Here is a 26722-nt window from a genome sequence, read left to right on the forward strand (position 1 = left end):
AGACTCTTTATTTTATGGTTTCCAGAAAAATAATCTCTAAGTTTACATAATTTAAGCCTCCGAACTCCAGCACTAGATGTTATAATTATGAAATAGTAAAAAACTAATTTCAAAATGGTTACGGATTGTGGAGTTTGATAGCCAGTGTTTTCAGAAGTAAAACTGAGAGGCAAGAGGTCTTGCTCATTTTGCATATGTGCTTGCCTGCTCACAGCTGTCTTTTCAGCACTGTGTTTGTTATAACCCACAAAGCATTCACTAACTGACTAGGCACAAACATTTCAGTATTTCCGTGTATTCATACATGTGCTCAGAAGATAAAAGAAAACACATGGCTTTTTGTTTTTTTCAAATGAGATTGTGGAGGATGTTTACCCTCAGTTTGCATACTGGGAGGTCTTGAAAAGATAGCCAGGTTTGAATTAATTATTTTTAATAATATATAAGCAAAGAAAATCCCCATGGTAACAACTCACATTGCATCAGAATTTAAGTGATACTTAACTTCGGCATTTCTGGTTTCTCTACTCTTTCAAGTAGTTATACATTTCTCTCCCTTTCCTTCTCTCTCTCTCATATAAACTGGATATATAATGTCTTTCTTTTGAGTCACTGATTATCACTGATATGCTACCAAGTTGTATAATAGAGTAACAAAAACTTGTGATTTGACAATGAATTTTATACAATATTACCTCAGCTAGAAGAGGTGTGTTGTCTGTATTTTAAGTTTTTGTCTCACTGGTACTTAAAGTGTTTTCAGTAAATTGTGTAATATGAAAAGGTTAAATAAAATGTTGAAATAAAATCACTAATTTTCTCTTACTGATGCTAGAGAACTACTAAGGCTGGTGGTGTAGGTGTTCAGAATATGTCCCCCCAAAATATGCTGTGTTGGCATATTGATTATTTTGTATTAAAGGTCCTTGAGAAACAGTGGGTGCAAAAGGACACTCTGACCCTCCTTTGTTCCCCTGAAAGCAAATTGCCCATGTGAAAGGTAGCCTCCCTGTACCAGAAGAGAGAATTTAGGGCTGAGAAAACTGTATAAATAAACCTTGTTACTTCTTCACCATTTACTACCCCACCACAAACCCCTCTGCCTATCAATTCTTCACAAATTTACTGTTTCTTCGTCTAAACGTTATAAAAGCTTTCAGCTCCGGTTCGCTTCTTTGAATCTCATTTTATGGGGATCCGGTACATACGAAATTAAATTTGTCTCCTGTTAACCTGTCTCATGTCAATTAAGTTATTAGACCAGCCAAAGACCTAGAAGGGAAGAAGGGAAGATTTTTCTACACCTACAGGGGTAAAAGAAAAGTTCACTTTTGTAGGTACAAATGAAGATCAAGAAAAAAATACAAAGTTAAATTTTTTGCCCATCATTTAAAAAATCATTCTGATGTAACTGTGATGTGTACAAAACAAGTAACATATTTCCTTACATAAGGTTGCCTATGTATCATCTCTGGTATTACACAGTCCCATATTTGGTCCTTACAACTGTCCTCAGGCAATTTTCTGAGTAGTGCTGTTTAGGGAAGAAATAGGTATAAATGGTGGGCATTGCTTGAAAACACTAAGGAAATCAAAAAAACCCTCCAGCCACCTAGGGCTAAGAATAACAGTTGAGACATGTAAGAAACCCCCTAAAGACAGGGAGGAAAAGCCAGCGAGATGGTTTCTTTGGGAAGTTAGGGCATTCCAAAGTGGTCATGTATACTAGGGAATTTAGAAAGCCACTCACATACCCGGGACAGGACACGTTCTCAGAAAAGAACTGAGAAGACCCTGAACTTTCACTACTGGATAATCTAAAAACTCAGTATAAGCAGGAAGTGAAAGTTGAGGCAAAGTTGTAAAGAGCCTGGCTAAGGATTAAAGGGGTACCCCAATACAGAGCCAATCCACCAAGTTAAGCAACAAACTAAATACAAAGCCAGAAATCAAACCTAGGTCTGGTAATCTAGTTCAGTGTCCTACCATAATGGGACCTCTCAGAGTCAGGAATAGCTGGTCTAATAATATCTGCCCTTTAGGAAAAGAACAATGACTAACATTTACTGAGCACTTAGTATCATACCCAGATCATTAAGAACTCCAATGCATTAACTCATATATTCCCTACAGCAACCTTGTGAATGAAGTAGTTACTGGTAGTATCTTCACTTTACAAATGCAGGAACTGAAGCTGGGAATTTAAGAGTTTTGCCCAAGATCATTAGGTTAGTAAGTAGCATAGCTCAGATTTGACACACCTCGCTTAATCCTAGGTTGGTTACCAGGTCAAAGTTTGCCTTGCTTTAAATAATGACCTTCAACAGAAGAAATGAAGGACACCACCGTTCTCACTCACTAGTGAATTAATTCTCAGCTTAATCTGTACTGGTGTCTGCATGGGAAGGCTCTCGAGAGCTCTTTGATGGGTCCTTCCACAGTCCTCACCATTCTCCTCCCTTCTCCAGGATGGAAACAAGCTTCCTCTTCTTCTTGAGCTTTCACAGCCAGCCTCTTAATTCTTTCTTATAGTATATGAACTTTCTAGCTGTAGTTTCTGTGAGCAACTCTTAAATTCTCTAATTTTATGCTAGAGATCATGCTTTCTCCCCACTCCTGCTACACAGAGACATAGACATAATAAATTACACAAACATAATAGACATTGAATGAATAAATGAATCATAAAATCGTGTACCTAATCTTGTCTATATATTTTGAAACGTATTCTCTTTTAGCTTAGAATTTCAACACTGAGAGTGACCTTCGGAAATCATCTCACCTAAACCTCTCATTTCACGAATTTATAAACTGAGTCCTAGAGATGTTTGGTGATTTCACTAAGGTCACAGAATAACAGAGCTGGTGCTACAGCCCACATCTTCCCACTCCCAGGCTAGTCAGTTTCTCCTGTATCACCCTGCCTCTTAGCTTTCATTCACCCCTGACTCCCTCCTTTCCAGCTATATATCCGTACAAACATACACCTGAAGCTCTTTGAGCTCTGTAGCACTTGGTAGACCCTACTTTCAAAAAAAATTTTTTTTACTTGTACATTCCTTATTTCATTTGCTAACGTTTCTGTTCCACCTTCTGTCCTCTTCACTGACTCCAGTTTCTAATCCTGTCCTTCTCCTGATTCTGTTCCAAGGCTTTACTTTTTTGGGCCTAGCACAGATCATCCGCTACCATTGTTTCCACTGACTTCCCAATGTTTCTCTACAGCCCTCACTTGTCCTCTAAACTCCAGACCCACATCTCTAATTATTTCATACATATTGGCACTCATGTTTCCTCAAATTCAATATACTGAAAGCTAAATTCATTATCTTTTGCAAACTGGCTCTGTTTTCAGTAATGTTAACATTTTTCCAATCATATGCAATTGATTTGAAATTATCTTCAATTTCTTCCTAAATATTTCATAGTCAATCAATTATTAAAGCCTAACAGAAAGAATAAGCCTTGGAGACTGGAAAACCTGGCTTGGAATTCTGGTTCCATGGCATGTTAATGCACTCTCTGAGCCTCGGTTTCCTTGCCTATGGGGATAAGGCCTATCTTGCTGAAGGCTAGATGAAATAGCATCTGTAAATAACCTGTAGTATTGAAAGGTTTCCCCTTTCCAATCTCCTTTCTGCCCCTGGAGTTTTTCTCACTGTCTCACACATGTGTAACAGGTTTTCCCTATAGCCTCACCTTGTAAGAATTCTGCAGACTGAAAAGTTACTCTTCGTAATTGTCATTCTATTAGCATTGCTCCCCTGCTCAGCTGCTTTCATTAACCACCCAGCGCCCATAAAATTAAGTTTGTACTCCCCATCCAGGTGCTTACACCTTCCCAAAGGCTTGCCGTCTCTCCTCGGGCTTCTCCGACCACTCACTGCCACCCGACGTGAGCAGGCGCTAGTTAATCACCATTACCTCAGCACTCATGTCACTCTTGCTCCTGACTTCACATCCTTGTTCAATTTCTGCTCCACTGAGATTGTATCCTGCCACTCAAATCCTAAGTTATTCAGGGGGCCAAAGTTCTTTGAGCACATTTTATATGCTAAGTGCCCTGACATAACAGGAGAGGAGCTAGGAATAAGACACCATCACATGCACAAGGAACTTTTAGCCAAGATTTATCAAGCTCCTCCTATCCCTATCTTTCCTTCTTTGAAGTCTCACAGAAATAACTGCCTTTATTTTATCTTTGGCAGATATCATGGGTTGCTTATTTAACAACTCTGTTTATTATTGTTTCGACAGACTGTAATCTCCATCATAATAATGGCTAAATTTTATTTCGTGTTGGATGTATGTCAAACACTGTATTGAATGCTTTACAAATATTGTTTATAAATTTTACAAACATTATTTCATTTAATCCTTCCCGAGACCCCATGAAGGTTATTCTCCTCAGTTTATTTCATATATTATTATATAATTATTATATTATAATAATATAACAATTATATCAGTATAATTATTCATAATATATTAGTATACTATATATTATTATCTCATTTTAAGTAAGAAAAAATTGAAGCTTAAAGATGTTCATAACTTGGCAAGAGTCACATGCTTAGCGAGTAGCTGAGGTGGCAGAGCCTCTGGCTGGCTAATTACAGATTCCTTACTCTTATCACCTCCCAAACAACCTTCTCAAGGTTAGAAATAAATTCGCTGCTCCATCCCACTCCAGTCCCTAGCACGTTTCTTGATACATATAAGTATTCAAAAACACAAACTGTATTTACTACAAGCAAGTAGCTTGTTAAGATCATAATTTTACAGTGTAGAAGGGGCCCTTTTGATAAACAAATTCTCATATCTAGAAAATGAGTTCAGAACTCCTATAACTGCCATCCTGAAATCCAGCCTTGAGGCTGGTGCCCAGCCTGAGATCTACCTTGAGCAATGGCTCACGGCCTCGGAACAAACCCAGACTTTTAAGGCTACTTAGAGAATCTCTCTACCCCCAAATCAGATTCTACTGGAATCTGATTGAAACTATCTTTAAACAGAAGTATAATGTGTGTGAAACAAAGCCTATTTCTGGCTGTTGTAAAATCGTATTCATCTGATCTAACCTGTTGAGAGAGGAAAACTTTCCATGCCTCCCCCCAACACCAATGCTCAGGAAAAACATGTGTTTGAAATAGCAACTTCTTTAATTACTGGTTTTGTCATAAGATTCCTGCATCCAACAATGGAAACAGAGGGCCCAAGTGCATTTTATTTCTTTAAAAAGACCTATGATGTGCTGCAGCTAGTGAGCAGATACTTCTTTGGACTAGTTGAAGTAGTTCTGAGCCAGGCAGAAAAGAAAGATCTATGGCTTGGAAAAGATAAACTTGGCAGGATCAAGCTTTGAATAAAAAAAGAGGTCTGTTTTCAGTTACAAAGTCTGCCATAATTGCTACTGAAAAAATCCACAACACTGACATCATTCCCAGCCTTTTATAAACCAAAGGGAAGGTCTTTTAGGTTCCTGGGCCCAATTGCAACATGGGCCCCCACACTAAACAAACAATTCTTGGACACCAGCAAAGCAACGGAGAATTCAACTCAATTCTGATGCAATCCACCTGGAAATAGCAGCAGATTCCACAGGTTAAGGATTCAGTCCCACAAGACTATCCCCCCTCCACCCCTCCCCAGACACACCTACACTTTAGATGCCAGTCAAAAGCCCAGGTTTTACCTATATTTCTGACCCATTATCTATAGACTGTGGAGATTCCCATGTCCTCCTCCTTGGGTTTCATTAATTTGCTAGAGCAGTTCACAGAACACAGAGAAACATTTTACTTACTAGATCATTGGTTTACTATAAAAGGATATAATTCAGGAATAGACAGATGAAAAAGATGCATAGGGCAAAGTATGTGGGAAGGGGCACAGAGCTTCCATGCTTTCTCTGAATACACCACTCTCCCAGCACCTCCATGTACCAACCCGGAAGCTCTCTGAACTCTGTCCTTTTGAGTTTTTATGGAGGCTTTACTTCAGAGTCATGATTGATTAAATCATTGGCCACTGGTAACTGATTCAACTCCCAGCCCCTCTACCCTTCTCATAGGTGGGAGGACAGGACTGCAAGCTTCAATCCTCCCATAACATGGTTGCATTGGCAACCAGACCCCATCCTTAGATGGGCTCCAAAAGTCACCTCATTAACATAACAAAAGACACCTTAAAGGCTCTCATCCCTTAGGAAATTCCAGGGGTTTTAGGAGCTCTATGCCAGAAACAGGGACAAGGACCAAACACATATTTATTATAAATCACAATATCATAGATGGTAAGTAGAAAAACCATCTGTTATGTAACTTTGGATGTAGCATTTTCTTGAATGAGATCCTGAAGCTAAATTACGTTCTTTCCAATCAACAAAAAGGCTCTGTTCATGATGGCTCTGCAAAATATCTAACCCCACTTAAAACACAATTGGAATGTTTACAGTGACATATATGTATTTACACAGTATAGCCAAAGAGGGCAAATTTTGATAATGCTGCTGATCTCTGCTTTTTATTGAAATATTTACCTACAAAAGACAAAGTAAAGCTAGAGACTAGGAGAAAATATTTACTAAACATGTATCTGATTAAGCACTTGTATTCAACATATACATACAACTCTTAAAAGTCAATAAGAAAACAAACAACCAATTAAAAACTGGGCAAACAATCTGAACAGACACGCAGACATCTCACTAAAAAAGATATGTAGATGGAAAATGAGCATATGAAAAGATGCTAAACTTATGTCATTAGAGATTGCATATTCAAACAATAATGAGATACCACTACGTACCTATTAGAATGGTTAAAGTCCAAGACGATAACATCAGATGTTGATGAGGAGCATCAAGAACTTTCATTTATTGCTGGTGGGAATGCAAAACGGTACAGCCACTTTGGAAGACAGTTTGGCTGTTTCTTACAAAACTAAACAGACTAAAACTATTGTCTTACAATACAATCAAGCAATCATGCTCCTGGGTATTTACTCAATTGAGTTGCAAATGTATGTCCACACAAAAACCTGCACACAAATGTTTACAGTAGCTTTACTCATAGTTGCCAAGAATTGGAAGCAACGGAGATGTCCTTTACTGAGTGAATGGATAAACAAACTGTGGTATATCCATACAGTGGAATATGATTCAGTGATAAAAAGAAATAAGCTATTAAATCACAAAAAGACATGGAGGAGGCTTCAATGTTTATTGCTAAATGAAAGAAGCCAGTCTGAAAGGGCTACATGCTGTATGACTGGAACTACACGACTTCCTAGAAAAAGCAAAACTGTAGAGACCCTAAAAAGATCAGGGGTTGCCAGGGGTTGGGAGTGGGAAAGAGAGGGAGGGAAAACAGGTGAAGCACAGGGGATTTTTAGGGCAGAAAAACAATTCTGTATGACACTGTAAAGGTGGGCATGATATTTGTATGTGCCAAAACCTATAGACTATACAATACAAAAAGCAAAAATTAATGTGAAGTATGGACTTTATTTTTTTTATTTAAAAAAAATTTTTATACAGCAGGTTCTCATTAGTTATGTATTTTATACATATGAGTGTATGTATGTCAATCCCAATCTCCCAATTCATCACACCACCACCACGACCCCACCACCACCACTTTACCCCCTTGGTGTCCATATGTTTGTTCTCTACATCTGTGTCTCTATTTCTGCCCTGCAAACCAGTTCATCTGTACCATTTTTCTAGGTTCCACCTATATGCAGTAATATACGATATTTGTTTTTCTCTTTCTGACTTATGAAGTATGGACTTTAGTTATTAGTGATGCATGAATATTGGTTCATTAATTGTAGCAAATGTACCACACCAATGCAAGATGTTAATAGGGGAAACCATGGCAGGGAGGTGGGGAGTATAGGGGAGCTCTCTGTACTACTTGCTCAATCTTTCTGTAAATCTAAAACAGTTATTAAAAAAAAAAAACTCTTAATTTAAAACAAAAGTTTCCTTTTCTCCCTCAACATGTTTCCTCCAATGTTAACTTCTTATATAAGCATAGTAAAATGAACAAAAACAAAAAATTATCATTGAAAATATATTACTAACTAAACTACAGACTTTATTTGAATTCCACCATTTTTGTATAAAAATGTACATATAAAAATACATTATATATAAAATTATATGTATAACATATGGTATATCATATATAACATATATCATATATGTATGTGATATGATACATATATATATATATATATATATATATTTGGTTTATTAACTATGCCCACTTCTTGAATGTGAATCCATATAGGTAGGAATATTCTCCATTTTCTCCCTAGAGCCCAGCATGGACTCTCTAAATATTTACTGAATGAGGTAATGAGTGGGGTAGGAATCTTTTCGAGAGAAGAAATAAGAAAGGTCACAAACTTAAATATGTTTGTAGGTGGGATGGTGGGAAATTGAAGAAATTCTACAGGAAATCCTAAAATGTATCCTACAACTTATTCTTTAGGAGTTAGAAGATATAAAACAAAACTGAGCTTTTTTTTTTATGTTTTGGGATTATCATTATCAATACCAGTTACTGTGTCTCAATAGAACTAAGATAATATTGAAATACTATATATACTAACACTGGTGTTTCCACTAGGTATCCTGTCCATGTTAGTTTTTCTTTCTTAGTTCCTTGCCAGCTACACCCATGATCACTTCTTGTATTATTTATAAACTTATCTGATTCCTGACTTTGAGAAGCTTGCATGGTATACTGGAGAGAAAATGAATTTGGGTTAGATAAACCTGGGTTAGTTTTGAATTCCAGCTGCATCTTTTACTACTGTTATATCCTTGAGAAAGTTAAACACTTGAGCTTCAGCTTTTTCTTTTATAAAATGGAAATAGTAATATCAAACAAGAAAAAAATGGTGACAATGTAAGAAAACATATGTAAGGTTGTAGTGCATAGTGGGTTCTCAATAAAAGGGAACAGTTATAAAAAAAGTAGATCTTAGTCATTTTAGAACACTTGGCACTTAGCCCATTTCTTTGCTGTATCAGGTGGCTGATAAATGATGAATTGAATTCCTTCTGCTGTCAAGGAATCTGTTTCCTTTTATTTTCATTATAATTTCTTTTTGGCTGATTTGCTGTCACTTCTAAAAATCATAACTTCTCTCTTTTTCTTCTCTTTTTCCTTTTTGATTTTCTCTCTCCAATTGTAGCCATTTCTTCATTGCACTGTTGCAGTAAAATTTGATTCGCGTATATATCTCATGAGCCAGTACTTGTCCTAGATGAAAAATCATGTAGTCGTTTTCTCTTCCAATGTCTCCAAATGTCTGCTTGGTTTTGTTTCTTTGGTCTCTCTCTTCAAGCAGAAGATTGTTCAATTCTTTTTGTTTCTGTAGTTAGAGAAGTCAGGTGAGGAGTACTTTTAAAGTTTAAATATGTTTTGTTGATTGAAGAAGACATCTACAGTGCAGTCTCTCCCAATTTCCTATGCAAAAACCTCCCAGAGAAATAAAACTCAAAGCAATAAAAACAAGGACGATCAGTCAACCAATTGCCAGAATCTTGGAGGATTTTCCACTTATTAAATGTTGTGAAACTTCACTGTATGTTGCTATCAAAGACTGACCCACAAGGAATAAAACAATTCTAAATGTCCAAAAGTAGGTATCAATACTATCTTTTTACCCTGTTGTCTACTCAATCCTATTTTTGTAGTTCATTCAAGGAAGAAACCTTTATCAACACTTTCTCACAGAGTTCCCATGCTAGCAAATGGTTTGACTGGCCAGGAAAGACTCCACACATTCTTACAGGGCTCAATAGATAAGTATATTAGATTTTATAGACACAAGTAGCTCCTCAAGAAGCTTCAGAAGCCCAGAATTCTGTAATTGGCTTTCTGAGATCCAACCTTAGGCGCATTATGTATAGTTTGGGAACATACTTAAGGGCAAGTCATCTTTTTGGCATTCTTCACGTAGATGTGGATTTATGTTGTTTTACAAGTGTTTGTTTTTTCCTGCACCCAAACTCCATCACCTCCAAGTCCATTAGCATAAGTACAAAATGTTGGAGGTGGTGCCAAAGAGCAGCAGAGTTTATAGGACACCTGATGAATGGTAATGGAGGGTTCCACTGCATTGCCATTTCATCAGCTGGTTGGAAAGATAGATATGCAGTTGATTTGGACTTTTGTGATTTATACAGGCCCACTTAGTCACTTGAGGTAACTTTGACTTTAATTAATTATAACATTTGGGCCAAGGTAAATAATACCAGAGGACTTAACTAATGATATAATTGGAGAAAGAACTTAAAGGGATACTAACCTACTTTCCTTGGAAACCAGCATATAGAAACAGAAAACCATGGAAGTTTATAAAATTTGATAAGAGACACAGGTATGGACATGATCTCTTAGAGAAAGCAGGCAAGAAGTATGTATAGCCAACTTCTTGGAGCAAATATGACCTCCCTGCAACAAGTTTTGCACTGGAAACTAAGGGTTTCTATTTCAAGGAAAAATTGAAGTCTAGTCTGTTCTTCCACTCCTTGTTCGTGGCACATGCATTTCCTTGCTAACCTTTACATAACATACTTGAGTGGTGGTTCTTTTATGGTGATTATAGTTCCCTCCCATCATGGTTCTCACAAGAGGTTTTTGCAGAGGTTTTAAGGTTCCCCTGTAGATTGGGCCTGGACTATTGCTAGATGTGATTTCTAGACCTACTTCCAGATTACCTGTGAGTCTGCATTTTAATTAGTCAACTCTGTCAATCCCTTTATATTTGATGGCTCTGAACAGTCTGTTCATCTGGCATTTGACCTCTGCCCTACCTAGCTATCAGTATCTTCCTGGTTTTTGCTGGACTGGCTGGTTTCATTTGTTGCTACCCTACAGTCGACTGCATCTGTGTCCACAAGTGCCTCTGTCTCACATCCTTACCATCTTCCTTGAACTCAAGATTTTAAGTGTATCTTCCAGGCCCAGATTAGTTTTATGTCTACCCTTTACTTTTTCATGAGGTTGACATCCTAGACCCTGTGCACATCCCATAATCCCAACTGATAAGATGCCTAACATGACTTTGATTTCAAGTGTTCCTAAATTGAAGCAGCAGAGCTGGCAACAAATAAATGTTTTGATATTTAAAACAACAAAAAGACACTATCTTTTACTCGTCAGATTAGTAAAAATATTTTAAATTTGAGTGTAAAAAGTGTTGGCAGTTTTATGGAGGAAAGAGATTCTTTTTTTTTAAACAATTTTATTGAGATATAATTTACATTCTAAAAAATTCACCCATTGGAAGTATACAGATCAGTGGTTTTTTTAGTACACACATAAAGTTGTGCAACCATGACCACAATCTAAATTTAGATCACTTCATCACCTCAAAAGATACCCCATGCCCATTTTCAGTCATTTCCCATATTCCATCCCATCCCACCCACCCCCCCACAGACCCAGGCAACCATTAATCTACTTTATATCTCTGTAGATTTGCCTACTCTAGGCATTCCATACATGGAATCATACAATATGTGGTCTTCTGTGACAGACTTCTTTTACTTAACACAGTGCTTTCAAAGTTCACCTATTTTGTAGCATGTGTCAAGGAAGAAACTTTCTTCCTTGTTATGGCTGAATAATATTCCATTGTATAATATGTTATGTTTTGTTTATTCATTCTTCAGTTGATGGACAATTGAATTGCTTCCACTTTTTAATAACTATGCATAATACTGCTATGGATACTTTTATACAAGTTTTTGTGTAGACATAGGTTTCCATTTCTCTTGAGAATGTACCTAGTAGTAGAATTGCTGGGACAAAGGATAACTCTATGTTTAAAATTTTCAAGTATTGACAGGAGGTTTTCCAAAGTGGCTGTGCCATTTTACACTTCCTACAGCAAGAAAGAGGGTTCCAGTTTCTCCACATGCTTGCCAACATTTGTTATTTTCTTGTCTTTTTGATTATAGCCATGCTAATAGATGTGAAGTGGTATCTCACTGTGGTTGTGATTTGCATTGCCCTAATGTCTAATGATTCATGTCGATCATCCTTCATGTGCCTGTTAGTCATTAGTATGGCTTTTTAGAGAAACATCTATTCATATCCTTTACCCAGTTTTTTCTTTTTTGGCCACACCACGAGGCATGCAGGATCTTAGTTCCATGACCAGGAATCAAACCTGTGCCCACTGCAGTGGAAGTGTGGAGTCTTAACCACTGCACTGCCAGAGAAGTCCCGTAAGTGTTCTTTATATATTCTGCAGACAAGTCTCTTTATTAGATGCACAACTTACAAATATTTTCTCACATTCTATGAGTTGACTTTTCACTTTCTTGATGATATATTTTGCAACACAGAAGTATAATCTAAGGTAGGCAATTTAAACATTTTTCCTTTGTTCCTTGTGCTTTTGGTGTCATATCTGAGAAGCCATTGCCTCACCTAAAGTCATAAAGATTACTACGTTTCGTCAATAATTTTATAGTTTTAGCTTTTCTATTTAAGACTTTAATCCACTAGAGTTAATTTCTATATATATGACGTAGGAATCCAAATTTATCTTTTGCATATGGATATCCAGTTCCCAGCACCATTTCTTAAAAAGTTTATTCTTTCCCCCACTGAATTGTCTTGGCATCTTATTGAAAGATATCAAGACAATTTTTTACTTTATTTTTGGCTGTGTTGGGTCTTCATTGCTGCGCACAGGCTTTCTCTAGTTGTGGTGAGCGGGGGCTACTCTGCGTTGCAGTGCGCAGGCTTCTCATTGCGGTGGCTCCTCTTGTTGCGGAGCACGGGTTCTAGGCACATGGGCTTCAGTAGTTGCAACACACAGGCTCTAGGATGCGCGGGATTCAGTAGCTGTGGCACGTGAGCTCAGTAGTTGTGACTCGCGGGCTTAGTTGCTCCGCAGCATGTGGGATCTTCCCGGACCAGCGATGGCACCCATGTCCCCTTCATTGGCAGGCGGATTCTTTTTTTCACTGATGTGGCCTCTCCCATTGCAGAACACAGTCTCTGGACGCGCAGGCTCAGTGGCCATGGCTCACGGGCCTAAACCGCTCTGCGGCATGTGGGATCTTCCCGAACCGGGGCACGAACCCATGTCCCCTGCATCGGCAGGCGGACTCTCAACCACTGTGCCACCAGGGAAGCCCGGCAGGCAGATTCTTAATCATTGTGCCAACAGGGAGTCCCGGGAAAGAGATTCTTATATACTGCTGGCAGTGGTACAAATTGGTGCAGTATACGGAGGAAATTTTGACAATATCCATTAAAATCTTTTAATGCACGAATCCAAAACCCTAGGAATTCTTTTTCTAGGTGGCTGTAGTCTGGAAAAAACACTTGCACATCTTTACAAAGAGGCAAATATAGGAATGGTTTTGTATTAGTGAAAAGTATTTGTAATAGTCAATAATTGAAAGCTTCCATCATTAGGAAAATACCTAAATTAACTATTTTATATCCAGACTATCAAGTACAATGCAGCAGGGGGACAAAACAGATTAAAGAATGGCATGCACCATATATTAGAATTTATAATGAAAAAAGGAATAAACATATAATAAAACACACACACAAACATAAATATAATACAAACGTACACAAAAATACAATATATAAAAATATATAATTATATATACATATTTATATGTTTATATAATATATAAACATATAAATATACATATTTATAATATATACATGTATGTACACACATATACAAACATATATATACATATATATGGTCTATGAATCTAAACTTTTATATACAAATGCCTAGAAAGTGTTTGGAAGAATACACAAGTTTATAGCAATAATTATTTTTAGAAAGGGACTAGTCAAAGGGAACTATTCCATTTTTCTAAATTACTTTATTTTTTATGAATAAAAATATTCATATATTGCTTCTGTGACTGAGATTACTAATAAAAAGAATAGTTATTAAACATACTCCCCCCTTTCCCCCCAATACAAGCCAAATGTCCTGAAAGAAATTTGAATTTTCAAGGAAGTTTTTAGGTAAAGTAGAACTCATTCTATTGAAACCTGGTATAAAGCCATATTTAGATTAAGTTATTGTGATAAAATATTAAAAATGGGACACTTTTCTCAGTTTTGGCTGAGGCAATAAATATCCAGAATAAAATAACGTGTTGGAAGTATTTTTATATTCCAAAGTGAGGCACTGAGCCAAATATACAAGAATTGCAAAGGAAATGATCAAAAACCCGTTTATCAACCTATTGCCCATATTTCTCAAGATTATAAATGTTTTAAAACTGGAGTGAAAGAGTAGAAATTAGGGCTTCCCTGGTGGCGCAGTGTTTGGGAGTCTGCCTGCCAATGCGGGGGACACGGGTTCGTGCCCCGGTCCGGGAGGATCCCACATGCCGCGGAGGGGCTGGGCCCGTGGGCCGTGGCCGCTGTGCCTGCGCGACCGGAGCCTGTGCTCCGCCGCCGGAGAGGCCACAGCAGTGAGTGGCCCGCGTACCGCAAAAAAAAAAAAAAAAAAAAAAAAGAGTAGAAATTAGAGATAATTTCTTTAAAAAGAACTGGCAGTAAGCTGTGTGTCAGACCATTACCATCATTCTCCATTTCCACTCCCTAAATGAAAGTTTAAAGCAGACCACATTCCAGCCTATAATGTGCCTTCTGGCACTTGAGAGATACAGTGGATTTATGTTTGAATCACACCTGAAAATTCGAAAGAATGACATATGGCTGAAGCAGTCTGGTGCCAACAGAGTAGAGGGAAGTGTTATATTTGTACTTCCTTCTACATATATAAAAAATTCATGTATATGACCAAATGGAGACAGAGCACATGTTTAAGAGTTTGCAGGCTTCCAGCCAGGACTTTTATGAAGAGAATTAATTGGAGGGACTATGGAACCCCAATAAAGAGTATTTTAAGGACACTATCCTTAGACCTCAGAAAAGCACACAGCAAAGGAATAACTGAAGACAGTCAGCTGGAAAGTGTATCATCAGTGTCAAAGAAATGCAGATGAGAGATTCCCTAGTGACGGGATTTCTCTAAAGAACCCACAAAGCATCCTACGCCTCCTTCCAAAGTTAGAAATCCTTTATGTTGCTTACAAGAATTCATTCAAAGCCTTTATTGTTCCTTCCTTTTCTTCCCTCCCTGCTTTGACTTTGGCAGAGCAGAGGCAGCCTAGCCAGAGGAGGAGAGGAGACATGCAGCATGGGGGAATACAGAAGACAACAGTAAGCCCTTTCACTCTGCAGCTTCCAAATCTACATTACCTCTCAGAAGAAGGGAGAAGTCTTAACTTTAAGTGAAGTTAGGAGTTTCAATTATAATGCTGGGATGGCCATATTAATTACTGGACTAAGACAGTTTGGGAAACTATTTAAGAGAGAGCAGATAAGCCTTTCTGAAGTTTCACCACTTCCCAAACTAGCTACACAGAATGAGTTTTAAAGGCATTGTAGGAAAAAGATCAAGATGCTGTTTAATTGCACCCTACTAGTTCTGCTCTTCAAACATATCAGTTATAGCATAATTAAATATTAAACATCAGTGAGGCAACTGAATGTAATTCTGACAGCCTTTAGCATCAAAATAGACAACTGAATTTTTTAAATTTTTGCTTATATATTGTACAGGTATAGTGGCTAATATATTCTGTGTTTGCTCTCTTCATTATCAGGTTCACGTATTTAATGCAGAAGTCACCTGGAGTCATCTGATACCCTGAGGTCTAAATAATTTTAGATAATATAGCCATGACCTGCTTCACATAGCTAGTTAGAGAAGTTATTTGAAAGAGATTTGTTGGATTTCAAAAACCCCACCAGGCTTAGGAAATGTAGCTATGCAAGTAAACATTGTCCAAAAATTTGTCAGACTTGGAAAACCTGAGAGACAAGTAAAGTTCCATTACCAGTCATTATGATGTCTAAAACCTGGAACCTGTACACAAGGCCATCAACCATGGAATCAGTCATAACAACTAAATATCACCAAAGGAATAACAGTCATTAACTTGGAGAGTTGTTATAAAAGCGTTCATAAACTGAAAAGCGTATTCAAGAATTTGACAGACTCACAGATATAGAGAACAAACTAGTGGTTACCAGTGGAGAGAGGGAATGGGGGAAGGGCAAGATAGGGGTAAGGGGATTAAGTGGTACAAACTATTATGTATAAAATAAATAAGGGACTTCTCTGGTGGTGCAGTGGTTAAGAATCTGCCTGCCTGCCATGGGCTCTATCCCTGGTCTGGGAAGATCCCACATGCTGCGGAGCAACTAAGCCTGTGCTCCACAATTACTGAGCCTGCGCTCTAGAGCCTGCAAGCCACAACTACTGAGCCCTCATGCCACAACTATTGAAGCTGGCATGCTCTAGGGCCTGCATGCTGCAACTCCTGAGCCCACGTGCTGCAACTACTGAAACCCACACACCTAGAGCCCATGCTCTGCAACAAGAGAAGCTACCACAGTGAGAAGCCGGAGCACTACAAGGAAGAGTAGCCCCCACTTGCTGCAACTAGAGAAAGCCCGCATGCAGCAACAAAGACCCAACACAGCCAAAAATAAATAAAGTTTTTTAAATAAATTAATTAATTAATTAAGCTACAAGGATATATTGTACAACACAGGGAGTATAGCCAATATTTTATAGTAACTATAAATGCAGTATAACATTTTAAAAATGGTGAATCACTATGTTGTATACCTGTAACTTTATATAATATTGTGCATCAATTATACTTCCATTTAAAAAAACTTTTTTAAAGAATTTGACAAATTGAGTGTAATTTGTGTTATGATTGTTTACAAACTAAACAAGTATGTTAACAATTTTTTTAAACCTATGACTTATGGGAATCCAAAGTTGTCTGAAAAATGTTTAGAGACAGGCTAACTTTCTCATGGTCACCTTTGTCTCCAATTTCCTCTTTCCATTTGCCCTAGCTCTGTCTCACATTTTATTCAGGTAGTGTGAAACAGCCCCTTCCTTGATTATTTATAATTACCTACTTACATAAAGTCTAAAGGAGCCTGAATACTGATTTTTTACCAATTACTTTTACCAAGAATCTGGGGGTCATGGCTGCGGAAGAGCATGTAGTTACTTTGCAGCAATTAGCAATGCCAAATTCAACATTAAGTATCTCCATTCCTGGGAAGCTCTTCAGCCATCTCTTTTTCAGGAAATTTCCATGGGTCTTTTAGCCAAGTCCCTAGCTTTATACCATTGTCTTCCTCTGCTCATGTTTTCTCTTTCTCATTATCCATTGTAAACAAACTATTTACCTTATTATTCAGTACAATGGGGGCAGCTTCCTACCATTATTCAGATTTTTGTTGGACTCCCATAGGTGAATTCTGTCACCTTTGTTTTAGAATTTGCCGAATTCGAGAATGCTCTGTCTCTCTGGGAAGTACTCTAATTTTTTAAAATTGAAGCGCAATGAAAATTTCAGAATGTCAAGAGGTTAAGACCAGTGAAAGGAGACTATATATTTTTTGTTCTCTGTCCACTTCAATATCTATAGAATATACAGATATTCTTTGCAGTATTTTCAACACTCTGCCTAAAGAAGGGAGTCCTGGGCCATGGGAATGGCTTTGCTCCTTAGTGATTAGGGACACCCCAAAGGGAGAAAAGGCCTTCCTAGGGTAGAATTCTTGAACTGACAATGTACGGCTTTTATAATTTCCTTTTGCCTTGTGAACACATAGGAACAAGGAATTGCCTAATAACCTCCTGGAGCCATGCATATGAAAAAGAAAAATCAGAATTCCTACATTAAATGATTTTAATTAAATGATAATTAACTATCACTTATTTCTCCAGGGTGTAAGTTTGAAAATGTGTCTAAGGACATTTAGTCTACCTTGCTTTAAGCATAATTTATTAATCTTCTCTCTTCTCAAAAGAACAAAAAATATTCATTGATTTACATGGCTATGCCAAGGGGTGCAAAACAGGGGATTGTCTGAGCATCTACTATAATAGGGTAAGAAAACTGTGGCTATGGACAAGCTGCCTGTTTTTGTAAATGAACTTTTAATGGAATGCAGTCAGGTCCATTCATTTACATATTGCCTATTGCTGCTTCTATGCAACAACAGCAGAGTTGAGTAGTTGCAACAGAGATCCTATTGCCAGGCCCTCAAGATAAGAATAAACACTATCTGATTGGTTGGTTCAAGATGGCGGAGAAGAAGGACTTGCGTTCACTCCCTCTTGTAAAAGCGCTGGAATCACAACTAACTCCTGAATAATCATAGACAGGAAAACACTGGAACTCACCAAAAAAGATAACTTGGGCTTCCCTGGTGGCGCAGTGGTTGGGAGTCCGCCTGTTGATGAGGGGACGCGGGTTCGTGCCCTGGTCCGGGAGGATCCCGCATGCCACGGGGTGGCTGGGCCCGTGAGCCATGGCCGCTGAGCCTGCGCATCCTGAGCCTGTGCTCCACAACGGGAGAGGCCCGCGTATCACCAAAAAAAAAAAAAAAAAAAGATACCTCACATCCAAAGACAAAGGAGAAGCCACAATGAGACAGTAGGAGGGGCGCAAACACAATAAAAGCAAACCTCATAACTGCTGGGTGGGTGACTCACAAACTGGAGAACAATTTTACCACAGAAGTCCACCTACTGGAGTGAAGGTTCTGGGCTCCATGTAAGGCTTCACAACCTGGGGGTCTGGCAAAGAGAGGAGTAGTCCCAGAGAATCAGACTTTGAAGGCTAGCAGGATTTGGTTGCAGGACTTCGATGGGACTGGGGGAAACAGAGACTCCACTCTTGGAGGGCACACACAAAGTAGTGTGCACATCAGGACCCAGGAGAAGGAGCAGTGACCCTATAGGAGACTGAACAAGACCTACCTGTTAGTGTGGGAGGATCTCCTGCAGAGCTGGGGGCAACTGCGGGGACAAGGACAGCAGAAGTTCTGGGATGTACTCCTTTGCATGAGTCCTCCCAGAGTCCACCACTAGCCCCACCAAAGAGCCTGTAGGCACCAGTGCTAAGTCGCCTCAGGCCAAAGAACCAACAGGGAGGGAACTCAGCCCGACCTATCAGCAGACAAGCAGATTAAAGATTTACTGAGCTCTGCCCACCAGAGCAACACCCAGCTCTGCCCAGCAACAGTCCCTCCCATAAAAACTTGCACAAACCTCTTAGAAAGCCTCATCCACCAGAGGGCAGACAGCAGAAGCAAGAAGAACTTCAATTCTGAAGACTGTGGAACGAAAACCACATTCATAGAAAGATAGACAAAATGAAAAGGCAGAGTACTATGTACCAGATGAAGAAATAAGATAAAATCACAGAAAAACAACTTAATGAAGTGGAGATAGGCAACCTTCCAGAAAAAAAATTCAGAATAATGATAGTGAAGATGATCCAGGACCTTGGAAAAAGAATGGAGGCAAAGATCGAGAAGATGCAAGAAATGTTTAACAAACACCTAGAAGAATTAAACAACAAACAAACAGAGATGAACAATACAATAACTGAAATGAAAAATACACTAGAGCGAATCAATAGCAGAATAACTGAGGCAGAAGAACGGATATGTAATGTGGAAGACAGAACGGTGGAATTCACTGCTGTGGAACAGAATAAAGAAAAAAGAATGAAAAGAAAAGAAGACAGCCTAAGAGACCTCTGGGACAAAATTAAATGCAACAACATTCGCATTATAGGGGCTCAGAAGGAGAAGAGAGAGAAAGGACCCGAGAAAACATTTGAAGAGATTATAGTCGAAAACTTCCCTAACATGGGAAAGGAAACAGCCACCCAAGTCCAGGAAGCAGAGAGTTCAGGCAGGATAAACCCAAAGAGAAACATGCCAAGACACATAGTAATCAAGCTGACAAACATTAAAGACAAGGAAAAATTATTAAAAGCAACAAGGGAAAAATGACAAATAACATACACGGGAACTCTCATAAGGTTAACAGCTGATTTCTCAGCAGAAACTCTACAAGCCAGATGGGAGTGGCACTATATATTAAAAGTGATGAAAGGGAAGAACCTACAGCTAAGATTACTCTACCTGGCAAGGATCTCCTTCAGATTTGACATAGAAATCAAAAGCTTTACAGACAAGCAAAAGGTGAGAGAATTCAGCACCACCAAACCAGCTCTATAACAAATGCTAAAGGAACTTCTCTAAGAGGGAAACACAAGAGAAGAAAAGGACCTACAATAACACACCCAAAACAATTAAGAAAATGGTAATAGGAACATACATATCGATAATTACATTAAATGTGAATGGATTAAGTGTTCCAACCAAAAGACACAGGCTCACTGAATGGATACAAAAACAAGACCCATGTATATGCTGTCTACAAGAGACCCACATCAGACCTAGGGACACAAACAAACTGAAAGTGAGGGAATGGAAGAAGATATTCCATGAAAATGGAAATCAAAAGAAATCTGGAATAGCAATACTCATATCAGATAAAATAGACTTTAAAATAAAGAATGTTACAAGAGACAAGGAAGGACACTACATAATGATCAGGCATCAATCCAAGAAAAAGATATTACAATTATAAATATATATGCACCCAACATAGAAGCACCTCAATACATAAGGCAAATGCTAACAGCTATAAAAGAGGAAATCGACAGTAACACAATAATAGTGGGGGACTTTAACACCTCACTTACGCCAATGGACAGATCATCCCAACAGAAAATTAATAAGGAAACACACGCTTTAAATGACACAGTAGACCAGATAGATCAAATTGATATTTATAGGACATTCCTTCTGAAATCAGCAGATTACACTTTCTTCTCAAGTGCACAAGGAAAATTCTCTAGGACAGATCACATCTTGGGTAACAAATCAAGCCTGGGTACATTTAAGAAAATTGAAATCATATCAAGATCTTTTCTGACCACAACCCTATGAGATTAGAAATCAATTACAGGGAAAATAAAACATAAAAAACACAAACACATGTAAGTTACACAATACGTTACTAAATAACCAATAGATCACTGAAGAATTCAAAGAGGAAATCAAAAAATATCTAGAGACATACGACAATGAAAACACGAAGTGCCAAAACCTATGGGACACAGCAAATGCAGTTCTAAGAGGGAAGTTTATGGCAATACAATCCTACCTCAAGAAACAAGAAACATCTCAAACACTCTAACCTTACACCTAAAGGAACTAGAGAAAGAGGAACAAACAAAACCCAGAGTTAGTAGAGGGAAAGAAATCATAAAGATCAGAGCAGAAATAAATGAAATAGAAACAAAGAAAACAATAGCAAAGATCAATAAAACTAAAAGCTGGTTCTTTGAGAAGATAAATAAAATTGATAAACCTTTAGCCAGACTCATCAAGAAAAAGAGGGTGAGGACTCAAATCAATAATATTAGAAATGAAAAAGGAGAAGTTACAATGGACACTGCAGAAATACAAAACATCATAAGAGACTACTACAAGCAACTCTATGCCAATAAAATGGACAACCTGGAAGCAATGGACAAATTCTTAGAGAGTCATAACCTTCCAAGACTGAACCAGGAAAAAAAAGAAAATATGAACAGACCAATCACAAGTAATGAAATTGAAACTGTGATTAAAAATCTTCTAGCAAACAAAAGTCCAGGACCAGACATCTTTACAGGTGAATTCTACCAAACATTTAGAGAAGAGGTAACATCCACCCTTCTCAAACTCTTCCACAAAATTTCAGAGGAAGGAACACTCCCAAACTCATTCTACAGGGCCACCATCACCGTGATACCAATACCAGACAAAGATACTACAAAAAAAGAAATTACAGACCACTATCACTGATGAATATAGATGCAAAAATCCTCAACAAAATACTAGCAAACAAATCTAACAACACACTAAAAGGATCATACACAATGATCAAGTGAGATTTATCCCAGGGATGCAAAGATTCTTCAATATACGCAAATCAATCAATGTGATACACCATATTAACAAATTGAAGAATAAACACCATATGCTCGACTCAATAGATGCAGAAAAAGCTTCTGACAAAATTCAACCCCCATTTATGATCAAAACTCTCCAAAAAGTGGGCATAGACGGAACCTACCTCAACATAATAAAGGCCCTATATGACAAAACCACAGCAAACATCATTCTTAATGGCGAAAAACTGAAAGGATTTCCTCTAAGTTCAGGAACAAGACAAGGATGTCCACTCTCACCACTATTATTCAACATAGTTTTGGAAGTCCTAGCCACAGCAAACAGAGAGAAAAAGAAATACAAGAACACAAATTGGAAAAGAAGAAGTAAAACTGTCACTGTTTGCAGGTGACATGATACTATACATAGAGAATCCTAAAGATGCCACCAGAAAACTACTAGAGATAGTCAATTAATTTGGTAAAGTTGCATGATACAAAATGAATGCACAGAAATCTCTTGCATTCCTATACACTAACAATGGAAAATCAGAAAGAGAAATTAAGGAAACAATCCCATTTACCACTGCAACAAAAAGAATAAAATACCTAGGAATAAATCTACCTAAGGAGGTAAAAGACTTTTACTCAAAAAACTATAAGACACTGATGAAAGAAATCAAACATGACACAAACAGATGGAGAGATATACCATGTTCTTGGATTGGAAGAATCAATATTGTGAAAATGACTATACTATCCAAAGCAATCTACAGATTCAGTGCAATCCCTATTAAATTACCAATGGCATTTTTTACAGAACTAGAACAAAAAATCTTAAAACTTGCATGGAGACACAAAAGACCCCAAATAGCCAACACAATCTTGAGGGAAAAAAACGGAGCTGGAGGAGTCAGACTCCCTTCACTTCAGACAGCTACAAAACTACAGTAATCAAGACAATATGGTACTGGCACAAAAACAGAAATATAGATCAATGGAACAGGATAGAAAGCCCAGAGATAAACCCTTGCACCTATGTTCAACTAACTTATGACAAAGGAGGCAGGACATACAATGGAGAAAAGACAACCTCTTAAATAAGTGGCGCTGGGAAAACTGGACAGCTACATGTAAAAGAATGAAATTAGAACACTCCCTAACACCATACACAAAAATAAACTCAAAATGGATTAAAGACCTAAATGTAAGACCAGGCACTATAAAGCTCTTAGAGGTAAACATAGGAAGAACACTCTTCGACATAAATCACAGCAAGATCTTTTCTGACCCACCTCCTAGAGTAATTGAAATAAAAACAAAAATAAACAAATGGGACCTAATGAAACTTAAAAGCTTTCCCACAGCAAAGGAAACTATAAACAAGATGAAAAGACAACCCTCAGAATGGGAGAAAGTATTTGCAAATGAATCAACGGACAAAGGATTATTAATCTCCAAAATATATAAACAGCTCATGCAGCTCCATATTAAAGAAAACACCCAATCAAAATCAGGCAGAAGACCTAAATAGACATTTCTCCAAAGATGGCATACAGATGGCTAAGAGGCATATGAAATGCTGTTCCACATCACTAATTATTAGAGAAATGCAAATCAAAACTACAATGAGGTATCACCTCACATCTGTTAGAATGGTCATCATCAAAAAATCTAGAAATAGTAAATGCTGGAGAGGGTGTGGAGAAAAGGGAACCCTCTTACACTGTTGGTGGGAATATAAGTTGATACATCCACTGTGGAGAACAGTATAGAGGTTCCTTCAAAAACTAAAAATAGAATTACCGTATGACCCAGCAGTCCCACTACTGGGCCTATACCCAGAGAAAACCATAATCCAAGAAGTCACATGCACCCCAATGTTCACTGCAGCACTATTAATAATAGCCAGGTCGTGGAAGCAACCTAAATGCCCATCGACAGATGAATGGATAAAGAAGATGTGGTACATATATACAATGGAATATTACTCAGCCATAAAGAGGAACGAAATTGTGTCATTTGTAGAGATGTGGATGGACCTAGAGACTGTCATACAGAGTGAAGTAAGTCAGAAAGAGAAAAACAAATATTGTATATTAACGCATATATGTGGAATCTGGAAAAGTGGTACAGATGAACCAGTTTGCAAGGCAGAAATAGAGACACAGTTGTAGAGAACAAACGTGGACTCCAAGAGGGGAAAGCGGGGGAGGGGAGAGGGGTAGGATGAATTGGGAGATTGGGATTGACATGTATACATTAATATGTATAAAATAGATAATAAGAACCTGCTGTATAAAAATAAATAAATAAAATTTTTAAAAAAGAATATTTACTATCTGATCCGTTAACAATAAGGTTGCCAGCCTCTACTATACAATAATCTTCTTTGTTGTATAAATCACTTATGAGGATATTTTTCCCAAAGATAGTTCTTACCCTAAGCTGCCACCGGCTTTTAAAATAAAAATTTTGTTTTGTTTCACATAGATACAGAACATACAAACTTGTGTCAAATAGCACTCTCAATTCTCTCTTGGTTGCCCTACTATTTAGAACATGAGGTAAGGTCCAACAGAGCTGGGAAGTAATAAACAATGTATATAAATGTATAAATAAAATAAGGTACTATATGGCTTATCCACTTTTCAGAGAAACGAGAAGAAAAATATTTAATCAGAGATACTGTCTGTGACAAATCTATGACATATAAACATGTCTTAATGTAAGATGACAAAAAGTCATGCCAGTGAATACTCTTATTAAGATATTTCTCCCAAAGTTAAGGCTAGTTTCATTGTCAGGGTTTAAATTGTTAGGACATGTTAAGAATGATCAGGTTTTTGCAAGGAAATATAATCACATTCAGACCTAATTAGACTTAAAAGCTTTTGCACAGCCAAAGAAACCATCAGCAAAATGAAAAGACCAATAATGTGTCAATATCCAAAATATATATACAGCTCATACAACTCAACATCAAAAAAACCCCCAAACAACCCAATTAAAAAATGGGCAGAAGAACTGAATAGACATTTTTCCAAAGAAGACGTACAGGTGGCCAAGAGGCACATGAAAAGATGTTCAACATCACTCTTCAACAGGAAAATGCAAATTAAAACCACAATGAGATATCACCTCATACATGTCAGAATGGCTATCATCAAAAAGAACACAAATAACAAATGTTGAGGAGGATGTGGAAAAAAGGGACCCTCATACACTGTTGGTGGAAATGTCAATCAGTGTAGCCACTGTGGAAAACAATATGGCGGTTTCTCAAAAATCTAAAAATAGAACTACCATATGACCCAGCAATTCCACTCCTGGGTATATATCTGAAGAAAATGAAAACACTAATTCAAAAAGATACATGAACCCCAATGTTCATAGCAGCATTACTGACAATTGCCAAGATATGGAAACAACCTAAGTGTCCCTCAACAGATGAATAGATGAAAAAGATGTGGTATATATATACAATGGAATACTACTCAGCCATAAAAAAGAATGAAAATTTGCCATTTCCAACAGCATGGATGGACTTGGAGGATATTATGCCAAGTGAAATAAGTCAGACAGAGAAAGACAAATACTATATGATATCACTTATATGTGGAATCTAAAAAATAGAACAAACTAGTGAATATAACAAAAAGGAAACAGTCACAGATATAGAGAACAAACTAGAGGTTACCAGTGGGGAGAGGGGAGGGGGCAGGGGCAAGATAGAGTAGGGGATTAAGAGGTACAAACTAGGGGCTTCCCTGGTGGCGCAGTGGTTGAGAGTCCGCCTGCCGATGCAGGGGACACGGGTTCGTGCCCCGGTCCGGGAAGATCCCACATGCCGCAGAGCGGCTGGGCCCGTGAGCCATGGCCACTGAGCCTGTGCTCCGCAATGGGAGAGGCCACAACAGTGAGAGGTCCGCATACAAAAAAAAAAAAAAGAGGTACAAACTATTGGGTATAAAATCAGCTACAAGGATATACTGTACAACAGAGGGAATATAGCCAATATTTTATAATCACTATAAATGAGTATAACATTTTAAAAATTGTGAATCACTATGTTGTATACCTGTAACTTATATAATATTGTATAACTATATCTCAATTTTTAAAAAGATAAAAACAAAAGAATCACATTCATGCATTCAGGCAGCAGGGTTTCTCTCCCTTCAATGTGCATATGAATAACGTGGGGAACGTCTCACAATGCAGATTCTGACTGAGTAGTCTGAGGTGGGACTTGCGATTGTGCCTCCCTAACATGCTCACCTCTGGACCACACTTTGAGTTGCCAAGCTCTATTACTTAGTCTTTTCTCTACTTTCCTGTGGTAACCAGTCTCTACGATGGCTCCCAATCACCCCTACCTGCAGAATCCACCTTCTTGTGTCATCCTCTCTCACATTGTGCCAGGGTGGACCTGTATGAGTTTATGCATGGTATGTCACTTCCAAGATTAGTTTATAAAAGACTTCCATCGTAGGTGTATGTTTTCTCTCTTTCTCCCTCTCTCTCCCTCTTCCTCTCCCTCTCTCTCTCTCATTCCACCCGGGGAAAGCCAACTGCCATGCTATAAGGCAATAGAGTTGAAAGGACCATATACTGAGAAGCTGCGTTATCTGACCAGCAGCTACTGAGGACCCAAGGCCTACTAACGACTACCTGAGTGAATTTAGAACCAGATCCTTCAATTCTGGCTAAACACTGACATCCATGCAGCCCTGTCTGAGAGCTTGACTGCAAATTCATAAGAGACCCTGAGCCAGTACCACCCAGGTAAGC

The 26722-nt window shown here is 38.0% G+C and overlaps 2 long non-coding RNA genes across 2 annotated transcripts in view; one reads left to right on the forward strand and one right to left on the reverse strand.

Moving 5' to 3' along the window:
- LOC141278308 (uncharacterized) overlaps nucleotides 1-26722 on the reverse strand; it is a 104363-nt gene that overhangs the window by 23468 nt on the left and 54173 nt on the right. The window lies entirely within an intron of this gene.
- On the forward strand, nucleotides 10339-16757 carry LOC141278307 (uncharacterized). Its single transcript, XR_012330805.1, has 3 exons — nucleotides 10339-12256; nucleotides 15187-15251; nucleotides 15698-16757. It is a non-coding gene; the product is annotated as an uncharacterized lncRNA (long non-coding RNA).

The sequence above is a fragment of the Tursiops truncatus genome, chromosome 3, assembly GCF_011762595.2.
Source record: "Tursiops truncatus isolate mTurTru1 chromosome 3, mTurTru1.mat.Y, whole genome shotgun sequence".
Classification (NCBI taxonomy): Eukaryota; Metazoa; Chordata; class Mammalia; order Artiodactyla; family Delphinidae; genus Tursiops; species Tursiops truncatus.